Source organism: Passer domesticus, chromosome 4 (genome assembly GCF_036417665.1).
Source record: "Passer domesticus isolate bPasDom1 chromosome 4, bPasDom1.hap1, whole genome shotgun sequence".
Taxonomy (NCBI): domain Eukaryota; kingdom Metazoa; phylum Chordata; class Aves; order Passeriformes; family Passeridae; genus Passer; species Passer domesticus.
The window spans coordinates 66,244,138-66,262,857 of record NC_087477.1 but is presented as its reverse complement, the minus strand read 5'-3'; the positions used below and the strand labels follow the sequence as shown (position 1 = coordinate 66,262,857).

The 18,720-nt window shown below is 39.6% G+C and overlaps 1 protein-coding gene across 1 annotated transcript in view; it reads right to left on the bottom strand.

Moving 5' to 3' along the window:
* Nucleotides 1-18,720, bottom strand: part of PPARGC1A (PPARG coactivator 1 alpha) — a 363,434-nt gene that overhangs the window by 258,160 nt on the left and 86,554 nt on the right. The gene's annotated exons all lie outside the window — the stretch shown is intronic.

The following is an 18,720-nucleotide window of genomic DNA, read 5'->3' as shown; positions in this document are numbered from 1 at the left end:
GCTACAGAAATACGATCTTATAATAAACATGAATACATTTATATGCATACAAAACAAAATACTGACTTGGTAAAACAAACAGTAAATAATCTTTTACTCAATCTCCTTCTTCATGTCTTAACACACAGTCTGTGTTACCATGAACTCTAAAACCAAAAAATTAAATGCATAATTTTTAACAAGATATAACACTTGGAGTCCTTCCTTTTCCTGAAGTTCTTCATGAATATGAACAGAAGTAGAGGGATGCAGTGAAATAGGGCTTCATAGGAAAAGTGTATCTTTAGAATGAGAGATACTGACCAGCTAGAGTATCACAACCAATATTTTCAGCATGGAAATGAATAGGACACTTCTAAAGCTCAGAAGTTGTGAAATACTGGCATTTAGTTATGTGCTTCAGTCTGGCTACACCAGCTTATTTCAGTCACCCACCATCTTTACCTCAGAGACCTTCCAAACACAGTGTTTGGCCCTGTGCTCATTTGCAACATGTATTTTTTAGTACTCCTGGTGTGAAAACATGGGTAAGATTTAAATGCTCTGTATTGTAATAATAAACACTACTTGCCTGTCAATTTAATTTCCACAAAAAAAAAAAAATAACACTATTAATTATCCTGCTTCTCTCTCTCACCTTCTTTTTTCTGGAGTGAGCCTCACAGCAAAATTCTTGACTTCTGTTCACCTTTTGACCACTGGCTGAATCATATTTACCCTGCTTAAAAAACTCATGTTAATCTGGACACACTCTGCCTATCAGGTGGTATGCTCTTCATTATAACAGCCTAACAATCACTTAAAATCACAAAAATAGCAACTTCGCTTTGCCGACCCTAATACAGATTTCATATAGCCATAACCCATTCAGCTAGCATTTCATTGCAGCCCAGCAAACAATTCATCTGCTGACTTTTTTTGTTAAGCAATCTAGTAGTGGGTGCCTGGAGTTGCTTTTCTTTATCTCCATGACATGATGGTATAGACAGAAATTACTGGATTAGGAAATAAATATTTCCTAAGGAAATATTTATTCTTGAAATGAAGTTAGAGGGTCAGTGTCTAAAATGAGTCATTACAGATCTCTGCTAGGAGATTAAATATTATCAACCAACTGAAAACCATTGATATAAAATATGCAATTATTCTGCAGTATGTGATTACAGTATATTCTTCACATCACTTATTTTCACTCTGTAAGTGCTACCAACCTTTTTATAAACTAAAAACTAGCAGAAGAGGTACCTAAACTAGAAAATATGCTACAAGAAGCAAACTCACAATGGGATTACACTAGGAATTTTCCATCTAGAGGTTTCTGGTGTCAAAAAGGGGGAGCATGCAAGGATCTTACTTAAAACTCTATGATTAAAAGAAAGAGAAAAAAGAGGAGAAGTAGTCGAGATCTCTCCTTCAAAACAAAGCAGAAAGGCAGTTTTCTCTCTAAAAAAAATCAAAATTAATATACATTACCAGGAGGAGGAAAAAATATTAAATGACATGTGACAAGCCTTGTTATAATCCTGTTTTGACATCATAATTTCAATTAAATAGTCCCAGTAACTCTAAAAAGCATCTTAAAACATAATAAGGGGCACAATTTAATGTCAAGGAGATGAGAATCCTAACGGGAATAACATGGAGCCTGACTGCCTCTTAAGGTACACTGGCTGTGGACAGGCACTACTGATACCATTTCAGTGTTCAAAGCTGGAATGGCTTACTCTGTTATGTAATTAATAACACATGACAGACATGCAAAGAAAGATGTAAGATCAGCTGGTTTTATCTCACGTCTCAGGCACTTCACTCATATCTCTGAACAGATTTATTATTTACTTGCCTGTTAATAAAACTAGCAGCTCTACCAGTCAGTACTTTTTTCCCTAAGCTTTTGAACTCCACTGAGATTTGGAGGCAATTAACATTCACCAGTAACAGAGCAATCAACACAGGGATATCTAATGGGACTGGACAGAATCCAAAAACAGGTATTAGGATAATAGTGAGTCACTGACATAAGGTTATGATGTTAATTTTGGAGGGGAGAGCAACAGTGAGTTTTCAATAGCAGTGTCTGTGATTGCTGTCACATTAACATAACATTCTTTTCTGTATGGCTGTCTTCTGAATCTGAAACGTGTTTAAAACTGAAAGTAGCTGACAACACCGAGAATTAACTCTCTATTGCCTATTGTGAAAAAGCTTGCTCAACTAAATTACTTACACAATGGTTTCCAGATGCTTTTCTTCAATGAACAAATAAAAATAATAATTTTTAAAACACCAAGAACTACCAGGGGCTGTGCATGGCTCATTTATGACTCGTATATTCTGAGAGAAATTTAGCTAATCCAAGAATATTTATCTTTAAAAGCCGGGGATATTCCTGGAAGCAGCATTAATTTGAGGTATGGCTGCTACCTCAGCTCTCCAACTGAGCATGTTTAAGATGGGGGTTGGATCCCATAGAAGTCTGGGCACCTACAACCAGGCTTTGCAAAGCATACATTTCTAGAAAGTTGGTCCCAAAAGGGAGCCTGAAATATAGGGTTAGATACATTGACCCCAAAGGCAAATGGGAGCCAACCTCAAAAGAGCACTGGAGTGTGAGAAACCTCAGAAGACTCATATCAAGCACGTGACCACATAACCAAAGAGGAAAAGTTTACTGCTGAGTACACTTAAAGCCTTATCCCCTTCCAGAACTCCCTGAAGGAAGGCACCAGTGGCTACCTCCACCCACAGCCCAGAACCTTCTCCTGAGCATAGGCACCTACTCCCATCCTCTGAATGCAACAGCAGCACCTCCACACAGGACTATCCAGCAGAGGAGAAGTCAGTAGCTCTGTTATGCCTACACTGATGGTAATGGCAACAGAAAGGTGGGACACCTGGATCCAAATCTTTTCCCCAACTGAGAGCCCAGATTCAAACATATGTCTGCTGTGACAGCATCACTGCCAGCAGGCCACAGGTGACACTGCTGATGGATGAGTACTTTCCTTTGGCAGCTGTGTCACCAGGGAGCTAGGCACCCAGGATTTGGAGTGTCAGGAACGACAATATAAAGGACAATCTAATTTTGTAGCACCATGATTAGAGTAAGGGGCATTTCAGATGGGTACTGTTGGGATTAAGTGGCCTTGAAGAGGAGTGAGTGCAGACCCATGTGTCCAGATTCATTCTGACTGCATATATTTCACAAAAGTTAAAGGACAAAACCAAGAGGCCAAAACCAACAGTATTAAACAGAATTGTTATTTTTCACAGATTAGCAGGTCTGAGAAAAAGGCACTGTGCAAATGTAGCCTCTTCTACAAACATATGGCATTTGCTATCAGCACCATATGTAGCTTCTGTACTTAGCGAAAGAGCATCCATTCTCGTAACATCTATGCTGTATTTATTAAGTTATGCTTTCCCTTCCATAAACATCCACTGTTTTTGCAATGTTATGTTCTCTATACAAAAGCCACTAGAATTTGCCAAGTAAAAGCTAATAAAAGAATGGAAAGGAACTCAGTGTTTGGCTTATAGGGTTCATTTCACTTCATCCTCCATCCAAATGTGGACATCGGGGTGGGATGCATCAGACATTTCACACAGCCAGCAAAGAGCAGCCCATATAAACTAACTAAAATGACAAAAATATTTAGCTTCTCACCATGAAAGGCTGGCACAATAGCATATAAAACATATGGATTACGCAGCTTTACTCTTCTAGTCTGAAGAATCATTTAAAAATTAAAGACGTCTACATGGCATTAAACACACTTCCAAATTAAGCTGCCCATATTTTTTCAAAGGCTGAATGTGCAGCCACTTCACTGAAGGACCAGACATCTAATGCTGAATGATAATGGAAATTAAGACAACTTCTGGTTTTGTGAGTTGTGCTTTTATGGTGGCCTAAGCCCCATCAAAGACAATAGCCACATGACATTCCTGCCTGTTTGAGCCTTCTAGGGATTTCATTCCCATTCCCAAAATGGGTGAATGTCACTGCTTCTTCTCTAGCCCAGGCACCCCAGCTCAAGCTGGGCAAGGGGTAAGGCCTTTGCTCTTGCTGAAGCCCCAGAAACTGCCAGCGAGAAGGGTCTGGAGCCATTTGCTCTTAATAAATACTCAACCTCAGAGGCAGTATTTAGAGATTTCCTCAGTCTCACAGCAACGCCCAGCTTCTTTCTTGGGAAACTGGGAGTTGCCTGGTGTAAAAACACCAGAATAATTTAGGCAGACAAAGCTGAAATTGTGTTGGGGACCCTTACATACTTGAGGACCCCCCTAAGGTCCCACAGCACCCTGTATCCCACTGGTCACACCTCTGAGGACAATTTTCACCAACTCACCCATATCTTATGTTCTTTACTAAATGTATCCTTTCTTGATTGAGATTTGAGCAAGAGAAATTGCTCAGATGTCCATTTATTATTCACTGTTAATTTCTATCTCCCTATTGACTTAATATAATCCAGAACTGGGGGTTAGTATTTTATGCTTCTCTGCTCCTCCCTTCTCCAAAAGGGCATTTCTATACTTGCAATTGTTTTTTAATAACTCTGTCTGCAGCCTCTCTCATGCACAAAACAGAGCATTTAAACATAAATTATTCAAGAAGTGTCCAGAAAATACTGACTATTGTCAGCCTAGGGGAAAAAAAGTCACTTTAAATATACTCTGTCTTAGTACCCCTCCACTGGCATCTGCTGCTGGTCTGAGACATGGTACTAGGTTTCAGAGACCTTCGATTTGCAGTATTGGCTATTATATTCTTACATTAATTTCAACCAGCAGCTTACCAGTACTGTGTTTTGAGCAGGGGCTCAGGCTGCTCTGAGTCAGGCTATCGCACACAGGCTGCTTCCACAACTCTGGAGGGGAGAATATGCAATTTTTATTTTCTTCACATAGTAAAAGGTAAAATAACTACTTGCTACCTATCTCTCTGCTGCAACAGTTAAATATTTTTCTACAACAGCCACAGGACTAGAAGATTAAAGAGCTAAGTGCAGTCATCCAATTCTTCAGCATGGTCCCGCCACACGTCTCAATCACTGGCTTCCCCCAAAGCCACAGTGGTAGAGATTAAAGTGCTTCTGGTCCATGGTAATCCAATCAGAGCTAGAAGGCCTTTAATCTCTGCCATTCTGTAGACAAACATTTTGGCAAAATGCCTTCCTTACAGTATTCTGAATTCCACCTGGGTTGCACTCTCACTTTGACAGGGATTGTGCTCTGTAGGATTATCACCCCTACCCAGAAGGGCGACAATTCCTGCCTCTTCCCTTGGATTAAAAAAGAAGACACCCAGCTGCATATCCTCCTACATGGACAATAAACAGTTCCCAAGTTGTATACTGGGAAACAATGAAAATTCTCTGGACAAAGGAAGATTGAGAGAATGCACTTTCTAACATAAACTGGGGACAAAGGGGGTTTTATTGTTCACAGTCCCAAAGGATTCAGTGCTGAGGTCAATTGTCCCCTCCTGATATAAGGAAGGAAACCACTATAACACTGCTGTGTTGAGTGAGCCCATTTTTTAAAAATGAGGTGACAACCAATTGAAATTCTGGAGCAAAACCAAGTCTCTCCAGCCCAGGGAATTTGCATTGTGCCCACAGGCTAGCACAAGACTGTTCAAATTCTGCCCTGTCATATAGACAGGATATGGCATGATCTTCCTTGAAATGTTAGATTTATGTACATCTGTTTGTGTCAACCACATTACTTATAAGCAGTAGAGGAAATTTTAGCCAGAAAGGCTGATATAGTCATCCTAAAAAAAAAAAAAAAGCTGTTTAAAAATAAAAAGGGTTTGGTTTTTTTTTCACTGGGATGGGGTTCTGCAGTATTGAGTCTTTCATGCTTTTTTTTTTTGGTGGAAATCACTGATGAGATAAAGGATTTTCACTACAATCTTAATGTTCACATATTATCACTACCTTCACATATCACTCCCTTGGACTTATCCCTGTTCAGTGAGTAGGAAGGGATCGTCATGCCTGCTTCTCACTACAGAAAGAGAGACACAGAATTAGCCTGTCGTTTTCATTAAAGAGCAAGGGGGGAAATCTGGAGAGGGAATCAGTAGGGGGCAAGAAAAAAAAGCCAAAAAAGTGTAAAAGAGAGATGAAGCAATATTATTTTAAAGTCAATGTATAAATCTTTAGCTGTACAACTCCCACTTGCATTAAAGGGATTTGCACAGCTAAAACCTCATGCATCAAGTTGACAATACAGCCATAAAGATGTGAAATCTGAAGGGGGGGGTTGTTATGGTTTGGGATTTATTAAATTTATTTATTTGGAAAATAGGTTTTTAAAGTTTTACAACAAAAAGTGAAAGCAGAAACAAGAAGATGATTCCACTAAGCTCACACAGTTGGGACTTGGACACCTAAAAGGATTTTTTCCATCTGGCAACTAAGAATGTGTCCCACCTGCTCTGTAACAATGAGCTATTTACAACATGTGGGCTAAATCTATAGGATTAATCAAGGGTTAAAATGCCTTCATTGTCCCAAACCAACCCCTTCACAAGGAAGCTTGATGGCAGGGAGCCTGAGAGAAATTATCTAAGATGCCTTTGCCTTTGCCACCAAAACTTTCCAGTGATTGTGAAACAGCTGGAAACATCCATGCAGTCAACAGTCTTTACATAAGTTGTGTATCCTCCTCACACCAACTGTCTAAATTTGAGAAGATGAATTTATGTCACCTGAGCCCAGCCCTGGTGGTAGATAGAGCCTACAAAGACAGGAAGAAAATGCTGTTGTGCCTATGGGCAAGTGGACCTATAGCTGGGCTACAGAAGTCTGAACTGGGATGCTCAGTGTAGCTCCAGAAGAATGTGACAGCTGGGAAGCTTGTTCTCACTTTCCATCTGGCTGATAGTTGGTTCCCTGAACATTATGTCAAACTGCTGGCTACTGGCAGAGTGACACCATTGCAGCAGTAATTATTGAGTAAGACCAGGGAGAACTGGGTGTCATGTTCAACTACAGCACTGCTGCTTCACGAGGTGCAGAGGAACACACTGTGCATAGGAACACAGGCACAGGGACCCTTTTTCTCTGCAGAAGTGGAAGAGGATATCTAGCTCAACACATTTGCTGGGAGCTCTGCTACACCACAGGGTTAATATTAGCAACAGGTTGCAAGAAAAGAACAAAGCCAAGCTTTGTACTCTCTGAGAAAGTGGGGCCAGCTGAAAGTTTCTATAAAGATTTTAAAACTGTAACAGGTTATAATAATTTTCTTCTTCTGAGTCACTAAGTCAAGTTTTGTTAAGTACCAAAAAGGCAGAAATATTGGTAAGCATTATGCTGGTAAGATCATGCTAGTGACCCACATACCATTTGCACTCTTCTCAGCTGCTGTCTGGCTCTTGGTTATCACTGCCATTAACCATCCCAAGCCGTGCATCAATGAACACGTTTTTCCAATATGACTCAAGCGACAGGCAGTATTTTTGTCACATCTAAGATCAGCAGATTTAAAAGTGAACAGGCCACACCTCAATCCCACTGAAGCTGATGGAGTTACACCACTTTTGAACAACAGAGTATCTTGCCTTGAGTACTTAGTTAACAGTGTAAGCCTGTTTCCAAAGCATAAAAGTCTTCCTGTACAATTTTTCTGTTGTCATCCAATGTCCTGATACAAGTCTTTAACAATGGCATAAAAAGCTACCAATCACTGAACTAATATTGCTTGCCAAACTTTCAGCAATAATTTGCTCTAATCAATAATTTTCATGTAACATTAATTGGCACTCTGCTACTTTTATCTCCACAACTTTCATTATGCAATTTGGCCTATGAATTTACTTTAAAAAGAATGATAACATTTACTATCATGATGAAGAGCTTATTGACAATGAGGATTTTTCACCCAAGTCAATAAAATGTAGATTACTGTTTAAAAATTAAAAGTTCAAAGGAATTGCTTAAGAAGCCAAAATTGTAATAGAAACTTATCAAAGCTAAATGAGCAATAAATAAGACAATATGAAAACTGTCAGAGCAACTTAGCATCCCCATTCTATTTGTGCTTCATTTTATTAGCTAATCAAAGTGTCATATTATTTCTACTGGCATCTATTTACTGCCATGTAATTTTGATAAGGGCACCATCTGTATTTATAAAAGCATTATCTTAATAGCTGTCTAGCAATCTACAAACATAGGTGATATTTAACTTTTCTAAGGGGATCAATTTTAAACCAGGCAAAAGGACTGATATAAGTCAATACGCTCTGCTAACACATCCAGGCTCCTATCTGGCTCTCCCGCTGCCGTGTGCCTTCACAGCAGCCTCACACTTACACCAAGGAGGTGAATTTGTTTGACACGCTGTGCACTCTTCTTTGCTTTATTAAGATGTACAGCCATGAATTTTGTTTAGCAGGGCTTAGAGCTGCCCAGATTTTAAATCCCTGGCAAAAAAAAAAAAGGAATTGTCACAGAGAACTATTTTTTGCTACAAAGAAAGTTTGTTTAAGTGATACTGCTAATTTAAATTCTCTGTGAATAAGGGGTTTTCCCCCTCTTTAAGGATTTAATGGATAATTAGGGATATAATTTTTTATCTGTTAATATGTTTATTTGTTCCCACCTTTTGCATTGCACTGGGCCTATCAGTAGAGTGAGGGCATCCCAAATGCACCCCAGGTCAAGTCTCTCCCATTCCAGAAGTGCCACAACCCCTCAGATACCTACTTTCTCCTGGCTCCCAGCTCTCACACTTGTCAGCAGGGCAGCCCAGCTCTACAAAGGAAGAAGTTAAGTAATTTGTAAGTAGACCCTGCACATGGGTTCATTCCCAGGGGACAGGAGATACCGCTCTGATTCTCCCCTTCCAGATGAGGAGCCAAACTCTACCTTCTAGTCAAGTTTGAACACAACAGTACCAATATAGTTTTAAAGACGCAATGCAGGGTACTTTGTGCTTTAGGTGATCTCAGAGGAATGTATGAGTCATGACGAGGATCGCTGTACACAGCTTTGGTACCCTCTTCACCCTGACTCTTTCTGCCATCACACAGGGGCAGCTCCCTGGCAGCTCAGCTCTGCACAGCAAGGGGTGATGCCAGCTGCAGGCCCATGGCTCCTTTGGCACCTTTCTCCTAAGGCACTGCCAGCCTCACAGCTCAAAACGCTCTCTGAACATCTCTTTTAAAAGAATTTGAGCTATGGGCAGCAGAACTTAAACCATCTCATTTTCAAGCAGTCACTAAAGAAGGGACTTTCTGAAATGCTAAAGCAAAACAAGGCACCTAAACTCTGAAACCTCACACAAGAGTTAGCTACAGAAAATGCTGGATTTTGCTCATCAGTTCTAGCTCTAACCTATAGGTCAATGGGATGGTGAAATAGGAATTTCTGCAGGATTAAATCCTGTGGTATCTCAAACACATTATTGGAAAGCATGGTTAGGGGGAAAATGAAGAGGAAAATGCAGTCCATGCACTACATGACAAGTACACGTCAAATATTCTTAGACTGATTTTAGCACATTCATTCATAATATATTTCAGTTTTAATTGCTATCTCCTATTTGACATAATAATTATACAAAACTGAGTAACTATAAAATTGCTGCGTTATATTGCAAATTAGTAATTACAGCAGTAAACATTAACAACATGCTATATATAAAATAGTGATTCATATATTGAAGTGAATTAGAAATAATTGGAATATGTGATAATTAAAATTATGCAAACATTAGCTATCTAATTGTTAGGTCGATTTTTTTCATTTAGATTCTGCTTTTAGAGGTTGATATCACTCTCCAAAAATTTTTTAAATGTGTAACTCAAAGGCTTTTTTTTTAAATCCAAGGGGGAATGAAGACATGAAACATGCCCTGTCTGAGCCCAAATGGGGATTTGAGGCAATACTCATGCATACAGCTATCCATACAGGGCTATGAAGAGAAAGCCTGCAAGAGTGTCTTCCCAAACAAAGAGGAATCCTCTTCTTGTGCAATCTGCACAATGTGTCATAACCCTTACAGCTCAGAAACTTGTAACCAGAATCACTCATTGCGATTAGCAGTGACAGCATCCTCAAAGACATCTGCCATTGTGACCTCTCAGGACTTCTGTGCAGAAAACTACTTGAAAGCAGCTGTGGAATATTCACCTCAGGCTGCAGCTGGCTTCTTGTGGACCTGTCTTATCCTTTTCCTGTAGGAAGCCCTTAGGTGAGCACTGATGTGTATCCACCTCAGACCTTCTCTTTACTACAGTGGTTCTGTACTTCTTTTCCTCCTGTTACATGCTGTACGTGTCCCTTGCTAAGGAAAGACCTCTTCCTCTCTCTTGATCATCACAACTTTTACAAATACAGGGTTAACTTCAGAGACAGGGCTTTGAAAACTCTTGACTTGTGTATGGTTGGTAAAAGGTGTATGTTTGGTAAAATGTAGCAACTGCAAACTGGAAAGGAACATATGGAAGTTGGGCTAAAGTTAAATTAATACCTAGCACAACCTTCAAATCATAATGGTAATGTCCAATACTGATAGGTACTGAAGATCTACAATACCTATCACCCACACTGGGAGTTTTAAGGACTGTTTAGATTCAAGCTTTGTCAGAAGAAAAATAGAAGGAACTTCTATCCTGGGAAAAATTTCCAGCTGCTTTCAACTCCTTCCTTCATATTTTTGTATCCTGTATCTTTGTTCTCTTCTCCTTCTCTCTCTAATGTTCATCTCCCTCCCAGCTTCATTTTTGCAGTGCTGCAGAAGCCCTAATGGAGAGGAGGGGTTTGAGACATGAAAGTTGCTATAGTGTGCGAGCAAGGAACAATTTAGGTTGCTAGAATTATGTGATAACTCTACATTTATCTGCTAAAGAACATCTTCAATACAAGTGTAAGACTGGAGAACTAACCAGAAAACAGTCTAGATGCATTATCAGCAACTGAGCAGTAAGAGGAGACCGCCACTTTATGAAATTGTTTTCTTTGATAAAGGGAGTTTCTTAGTGCTGTAAATCTAACTCACATGAGTGATCATATAGCCACAGGTACAATGTTCATTATTAACTAAGTAAAGAGTATGCACCAAATCAATTAAAAACAATCTTTAAAAGAAGGTACATAATTTAATTGTACCAAGATACAGCTCTGCTCTAATTTATCTTCTGGTCACTTGCAAGGTATTTTACTTATATGTTTAATCTAACATTCATTGCAAAGGGTAATTCTCATGAAATTGCTATGGCACTCCTGTATCACTTAATGCAAATGCTTCAGTGCCTCGGCAATGGAGAGGAGCTTTTTCAATAAAGACACACATCACAGTGCAGCATGAAGGGCTCTCTTTGTTCAAGTTGTTTTAAAAGCAGCAAAATGTTTCACATTAACGAGACATTCAGATTCTAACACCAGCTACATTTAGATGACAAATCACATTCCAAATAGTGGATGTACATCACATGTCCATCATGCAGCTAGGAATATGGGCTCCAGACATGTTTTGCATATAAAAGTAAGCCCAGACTCATGAACTTGCACAGAAACACTAGACACTAACAACTGATGTGCAGCATTAAAATATGCTTCTGACATTAAAAAATCAAACAAACAAAAACGCAAAACAACAACAACAAAACAAACCTTCTCTTCGTGGCTCCTAAATCCAGATTTAAGACCCTTAAATAAGCAGCCCAGTCATTAAGGGTCATGTAGCTGTCAGCACCCATTAACCACACTATTTGTTTACATGTACAGAGTGAATTTCAGCAGGTACCAAAGCAAAGACAGACCACACGTACACATGCAAGCAGGAGCTAAGCTTTTTCAAATATCTATAAAAACATGATGGTCAGCCAGTGGGAGGGGAATTGCTTCCTGGGGAAGGAAGATTGACACCAAAAGGGAAGATGACAGCTGCAGGAAAAGGCCTTCACAGACTGGGATACCTGTAGGAGACAACAACAATGAGACATCCACGTTTCTGGGCAGTGAGCAGACGAAATGTTAAGGACTTGTATAGTAAAATGTCAAGCCTGACCATGCTGTCATTCCTTCTACAAAAATCCTTAAGGCTTTTCACATCAGAATTACTTCCAATTTAGATTGGTTTTGTTGTTTGGCACAATATACCCAGTTTGGGAATGCAGTGAACTGGGGCTGACAGTTCCCAAGGCCATGGGACATACATGGGACATACACACACAGTTGGGGACAAAAGGCATGAAGCTCCATGACCAACTCCTCTTCCTGGGCAACACAGTATCTTGCACGAAACAAAGATCTGGCTATTATAATCTGCTATTCAAACATATGTAGGGAAGTGGCTTTCTGAGGAACATGGACTTCTTTTTGGGCTGTTTAACAGGGGTTGGGAGATGGCAAAAGAGAAGAGAGAATTGACATAAACACAACCTTCAGCCCTGAGTACTGATTTGCCATCAACATATTACCAAAACCCTGATGAAACAGCACCTCAGTGACAGGCAGCAGAGGGGATTTCAAGGAAATCTTGCTGATACCCGCACATATATTTTCTCTATCTGCCAATTTTCTCTGGAGAAGGAGATAGTCTGTTCCCTTACTCCACTACTCCTCATTATTAGAAGCAAACAGGTTGGGTTTTGTTTGGTTTGATTTTAATTAAGACCCCTACCAATAATGCTCTCCATCATCTCAGAAAATGGTTCAGGAGGAGATCTACTTCCTTTCACAGTTATTTTTCACCTTTAATCTTTCACTGAATGTATAAAATATCACAGTGGGTACAGATTCCCATATTTAAAGAATACCAATGTAAGCAGTTATAAATCTTTTTACTTAGAAGCTCTCTCTTCAGGTTACCATTACAATCCATCTGCCTAATAAATGTATTTATAAATGTGCATGTTTTCACACCTCGCTCACCAATATGGTGTCACTGTGCTTGCTAATCATGATACAATTATTCAAGACCAGCAATGTAAGTCTATGCTTTCTTCCTTGATACAGGGAGCTCTGTACCTGTTAGCCAGCATGGGGTTTTTTATCAAAAAATACTTTTAAATGTTTTCATTCTCCTGACATAAGTGAAATGGTTACGTTACAGGGAAGATTAAAATACGTTGCTCTGTTTGCAAAAAATAAACCCGATACACAAACTCAAAATATAAATATTGCCCTACTAGGAAAAATACATTTATGGTCATATTTGCATAGTCTAAACACCAACTCATCAGTAATTTGAAATCATTACCAACCTTTCGTTTGTACAATGGAGTAAGTAAAAACGTTAATTTAAATATCTTTCCACACAGAAAAACTCTACTGACATCAGCATATTACCAAAACCAATTTTCCTACATCAACTCACATCTTCCCCTAATTCTGTAGCATAGCTCTTGGGAGTTGCTACAAGGTCTGTGTAAACTGAAAATCTAAATAACATTATGACGGCTGTTACAGAACTAATTTATAATCTAATACCCTAGTTGAATTTAATATCCTACTTATTTATTCAAGCAAAATATCTGGAAAAGATATGTCACATCATAATGCAGTTTTTATGAAAATGGAAAAAATAAAGAGGAACTTTAAGTATGCATAATAATAATCAGTAGGGACAGGTACAAGCAAGAACTGTTGCCTGCCCATCACATGAACAAAAGCTACAGTGCCTTAGTAATTGGACTGTTTGTTTCAGGATTCAATTATTACCAAATCTAGTATTTTACATTAGATGTGCAAGCTGAAAATGCTTCTTGTATTAATGCTATTAGTTCCACAGTACAGCAGCGTGTAACTGGTGGACAAACTGCTGCCTCCTCATCAGCCACCTTTAACAGTTCCTTTTTTTAACTGAATTGAAAAATTGAGCTTTATAGCAGTATTTCTAAACATGTCATTTTATTATAAATACAGTCATACATGCATCATAACTTTAAACTTAATGAAAATAGACTGTCAGTGAATACAAAATTTACCTCTTAATTTGCCTTTTCTAAGACCTTCCAAGTGAATACCTCTCTCAAATATAGTTTTGTAAAAATATTTAGGAACACAGCAGGAGAGAAAACAAATAGGCTAAAATCATTCACAAAACATTTTGCTATTGAAGTGTCATTGCTGGATAAGCCCTGTTAGCTATTCTGGCAGAAACAGCAGTTTATAAAAACTTAGTAGACCTGAATAGCATATTTATATGGCAGAGCTGAATGCCCAGAAAAAGGACAGCATCCATTCTTAGTCAACTTAACACCCACTGTGGAGGCCTGCATAAATCATATTACAACAAATGCATAACCTCGTTGCTTAACTTGAGCTGTGCTGCAGTCCAGGCTTTCAGTCTCCACCTGGCATTCAGCAGACCAGAGGCAGTCACTGACTGTGCTCTGGTGATTGCCAGGGGGCATCAGGAACATGTCCCACAAGAGAAAATAAACATATATATGTATATGTAGAGGAAACTATATATATATATATATATACACATACCTGTTGACTTAACCCTCTCAAGTAGTTAAATTCTTCATTTAGATACACAATTCCCTCTAGGTGAAAGGTTGTACCGAGGCTACTATGAAAATGTCATTACCTTATTCACTCAATCTGTTTCTGCGTGCTTAGGTGCACCCAGTCACAGAGCAGATGAAATTCACCAATTTGGAAATCCAGGACACAAAGACAGAAACTGGCCAACTCTGCTGCCCTTGATTGTGTCACTGTATTAGAGGGCACAGGATATGCCTGGTTGAGTTTAACAATCACACCTCTCTTGCAATAGTATTTATTATGAGTAAAAACTCCCAAAAGAGGATGAAAGGCTGCTGTCCAAGACAAGTCACAGAGTGACAATTAGATAATTCCTTTTCACTTTTCTCCAAAAACCTGCAGTTCCTTATCAGAAATACTTCACAGAACTACCGATTAGAGAGATGCTACAACCTACTCCCTATGAATGTGTTCCTGAGGTTTCTGTTAAAAACTAGCTTATTGTTGTCTTCCTTCAAGAGGTCAGAGGTTGTCAAATACTTGCCCTCCTACGATGTTCCCTCACATCCTCCACCAGCCCCTGAAGGCCACAGGATTGGGCGGCCTGTGCTGCTGCCTCCTTGAAGCCCCACAGCAGCCAGCCCCAATGGCAGTAGGAGATCCCCTCTGCTGCTCCTGTGCTCACATACCCTGTGGCAGGTTTTGTTTTAGCTAAGAAAAGAAACAGCAGGCCAAAGAGCCTGGTCTCCAGGATCACAGCAATCACGCAATGGAGGCGAGGGCAAGGATGCAAAGAAGCGCAAGAGCCACCGGCACAGCTCTTCTCCAATTCACTATCCCAGAGGACTCTTCCCCGAGAAGAGCTGGACTCTGACAGCTCCATCCTCCTCCCACATCTTCTACACTGCTTCAGAGACAGCAAGACAAGAAAAAAAGTTTGGCTAAATACAGCCAGGAAAGTGGCAGAGCACTGACAAAGACAGGCTTTCACTCCCATCTCTCAGTGAGGTGAGGTTGCATCAGGAGACATAAGTGGACTACCCAAAAATGTTTCTAGATGTCTCTAGATGTCTTTTTAAACTCTTATTTAGTTTAAAAAGATATATCTGAGGGGGGAAAAAAAACCTGTAATAATATAAGATTAACTTCCCTTCTACTTACTTAAAATAAACATTGTGCATAGACTCCATTTGAGTGCAGTTAGCTATAACAGACTTGATGTAAAATCTTTTTGCATCAATTTTATAAAAATAATGCTCAGGTTCTTAAGCTACTTGACGTCCTAGAGAAGTGCCAAACAAATCTGGGGAAATGGGGGTAAAAGTGGAGGGCAGGGGTAGCATTTTGTTGTTTGTGTTTCTTTAGCGTATTTCTGCTCCTTGCATTTCTGAAGTCTACTAGAGAACAAGAAGTCCCCAAAACACATTGAATAATTATATGGGGAATCCACAAAAGCTGTCTTTAGGCAACTTTAACTTCTTTTTTTCACCAAGGGTATAGCACAGGAGGGACTCATAAAATGGAAGATCCTCAGCTCTTGGTCCTTCAGGCAAGCCATAAATTTCCCCTGGCCATGCACAGCATGAAGACTTCTCTTCTTTCTTTCAACAAAAGGCAAAAATCTGTCTGCATTTTTCTTCACTGATCCTTCACTAGGGGAAATTACTTTGGACAGCAGCATGGCCAGCTGCTCTTAATTATAAATCAGGTCTCCAGCATATGTGCACAGTACATGGGGCCACTCTAACAGTCAGGGAGATAAAGGTGTAGAGGTGAGCCAGCCCTCCCCGGAGCAAACACTGGCACAGGAGTTGAAGGGGTGCAGCTCTGAACCCACAAAGCCAGCCCTCAATGAGTTCAGCTCCTGCACCTTCATCAACCCTTCCCAGAGGAAATGCTCCCAATTTATTGCTGCTGGAGGAGAGTAGGGCTCAAAACCTTCACTGCCTTATCATCTCCTTGCCAACTTTTTCTCATTTGATTTTAAGACATTCATTAACAGCCAGATTTAAAAGAAAACCAGGGGGTTTTCTTTTAACTAGAAACAAACGGGCAAATATGGCCTAAGGGCCAAATGCATCCCATGAAGTTCTACACCATGGCCTGAGGCCACTCTCTCAACTCTTTCAAATATTTAAGGATTGCAGAAAGGCAGGAACCTCAGGAGAACATCTTGCCCAACATACCAATCACAGCATTATTTCAGCAGAGAAATATCTGGTAATAACAGAGTCCAGGCTTTACTTCAATGGGTGCCCTAAGCACTAATACTCAGGGTTCAGACTCCAATCAATCAGACTCATTTACACTAAGTGGTGCCAAGGGCCAAGGAACTCCCACTGAAGCGAACGGATTGCCTCAAAATCCTACCACATCTTTAGATTTTTAGATGTGGACTTATGAAAGAATTTAGTCAATGAGTTTGAGTTCACAGCTTAAATCACATAGCTCTATTTTACTGGCTTTATGAATGTTTTCACTCCTTTTACTTTTCCCCTAAAGGCTGAAGGGTTGAAAAGAGGAAGATTTTGATGCTGTCCACTGTACTCTGGTATGTCTGCATCCAAGTTCCAAATATTAGCAGGTATGCTTGTTATCCTTTTTATATCTTGGGGTTTTTTTTCATCCTTTAGCCTTAGAAGCAGACATGAATGAAAACTTGAGTCATGATCCTTTTTGTTAGCAATATAGCACCACACAATCTCTACAGTCAAAAAATAATCATCCATTTAGTTGAGGAACAAAATAAAGGAGACTGCAGCAAAAAGTGTTAGACAGAAGAGGAAAGAGCCAAAGGGAAAAGGGCACTGAACAGCACAGTATGGAGAAAGGATGCAATATTCTTAATACATAATGAGCATTCACAGTTAAATGGCGAGCAGAAAGCACTGGCTACTGCAGCTGAGGTTCTAGCTTGGTAAGCAGTGTGTTCACTCCATATGTTCAGCAAGCACCAACCTAAGCCATCTGCTTCCTGTGTCTGTGGTAAAGGGAGCCAAAACATACCTGATTTCTCACACCTGCTCCAAATGGAAAACACCTACAAAGAAAATAAAGCACTCCTCCTTGGTGGACACAAACCTCTGGAGAGTCTGAGTCTGTGCTTGTGTCTTGGGTGGGGGAGAGAGTTCATCCCCCTGCGTTGCATAACGTGCCAGAAAAATGTATGACATCTTCTAATAACTACAGGGCAGATTTTTCAAGTCAGGCATGTGCAATTGGGCTAACCTAACTTAGGCATGCAAATAGCAGATGTGCATGCACAGATATCTGACCTGCACACACACACACACAGAGATAATTCATATTTCACAGATATGACAGTACTGGGGCACAGGTTTATCTTCAAAAGTTGACTCTTACTTGTGGAATTTTGCATCCTGATAGCAAGAAAAATATGTTCATTTACGTTATTCAGCTATTATTCTGGTATTCAGATGGAATTCAAAGCAGTCACGTAGAGCCAAAATGACCCAATGTTTCAGAAGAAGTAGGAGCAATGTATGGTAAGGAAAAGATTTAAATCAATCTCTACCCACTATATTAGCAGCGCTGCTGTTTATATAACATTATATCTAAAAACAGGCTCAAGAATTATTATTTTTAGTATTTGAGAATTAGATCATGACAGAGAGCAATTTAAGTGGTGCATTGAGTGTTTTATGAACATGCAGTGACAAGTAAGATTGCTGTACATGGGCAAATATGAAAAGTGAAATGAAAGAGCTAGGAAATAACAGAACTGAGAAGCACAGCTGTACAAGGGGTAGATGGATCTTACATTTTTGTCTTGTGATGGTTTGGCTGCCATTGGCTGATCTCACAAAGAACTGAGGAAAGCAAATAATGAAAAAAAAATGAAAGTATCCTCAAAGCTGCTGAGAAAGGAGTAACAGATTCAGGCTCTGACCTGACAAAGTCATGGAGCCAACGTCCTTTTGAAAATCCTAATATAGAAACCTAAAGATGTGACCTGATTTCAAAAAGTACTGAGCACTCAGAAGATCCTATTGACTTCAGTATAAGTAACTGCAAGAGCACAGCATATCCTTTCAATTGCTAGTAATTCCATGAAACATGTTTGTCACCTACAAGATCAATGGGATGGGTAGGTGCTAAGTATCTCACAAGATCAAGCTAATCTAGCTAGGAAATAAACCAATTGCTACATGATATACTCTTTGTTTCTCAAATGTAGGTTCAAGACAAAACCAAAATTACAAGTTCTGCTCAATAAATGGTACTGACTTGTGAAGCT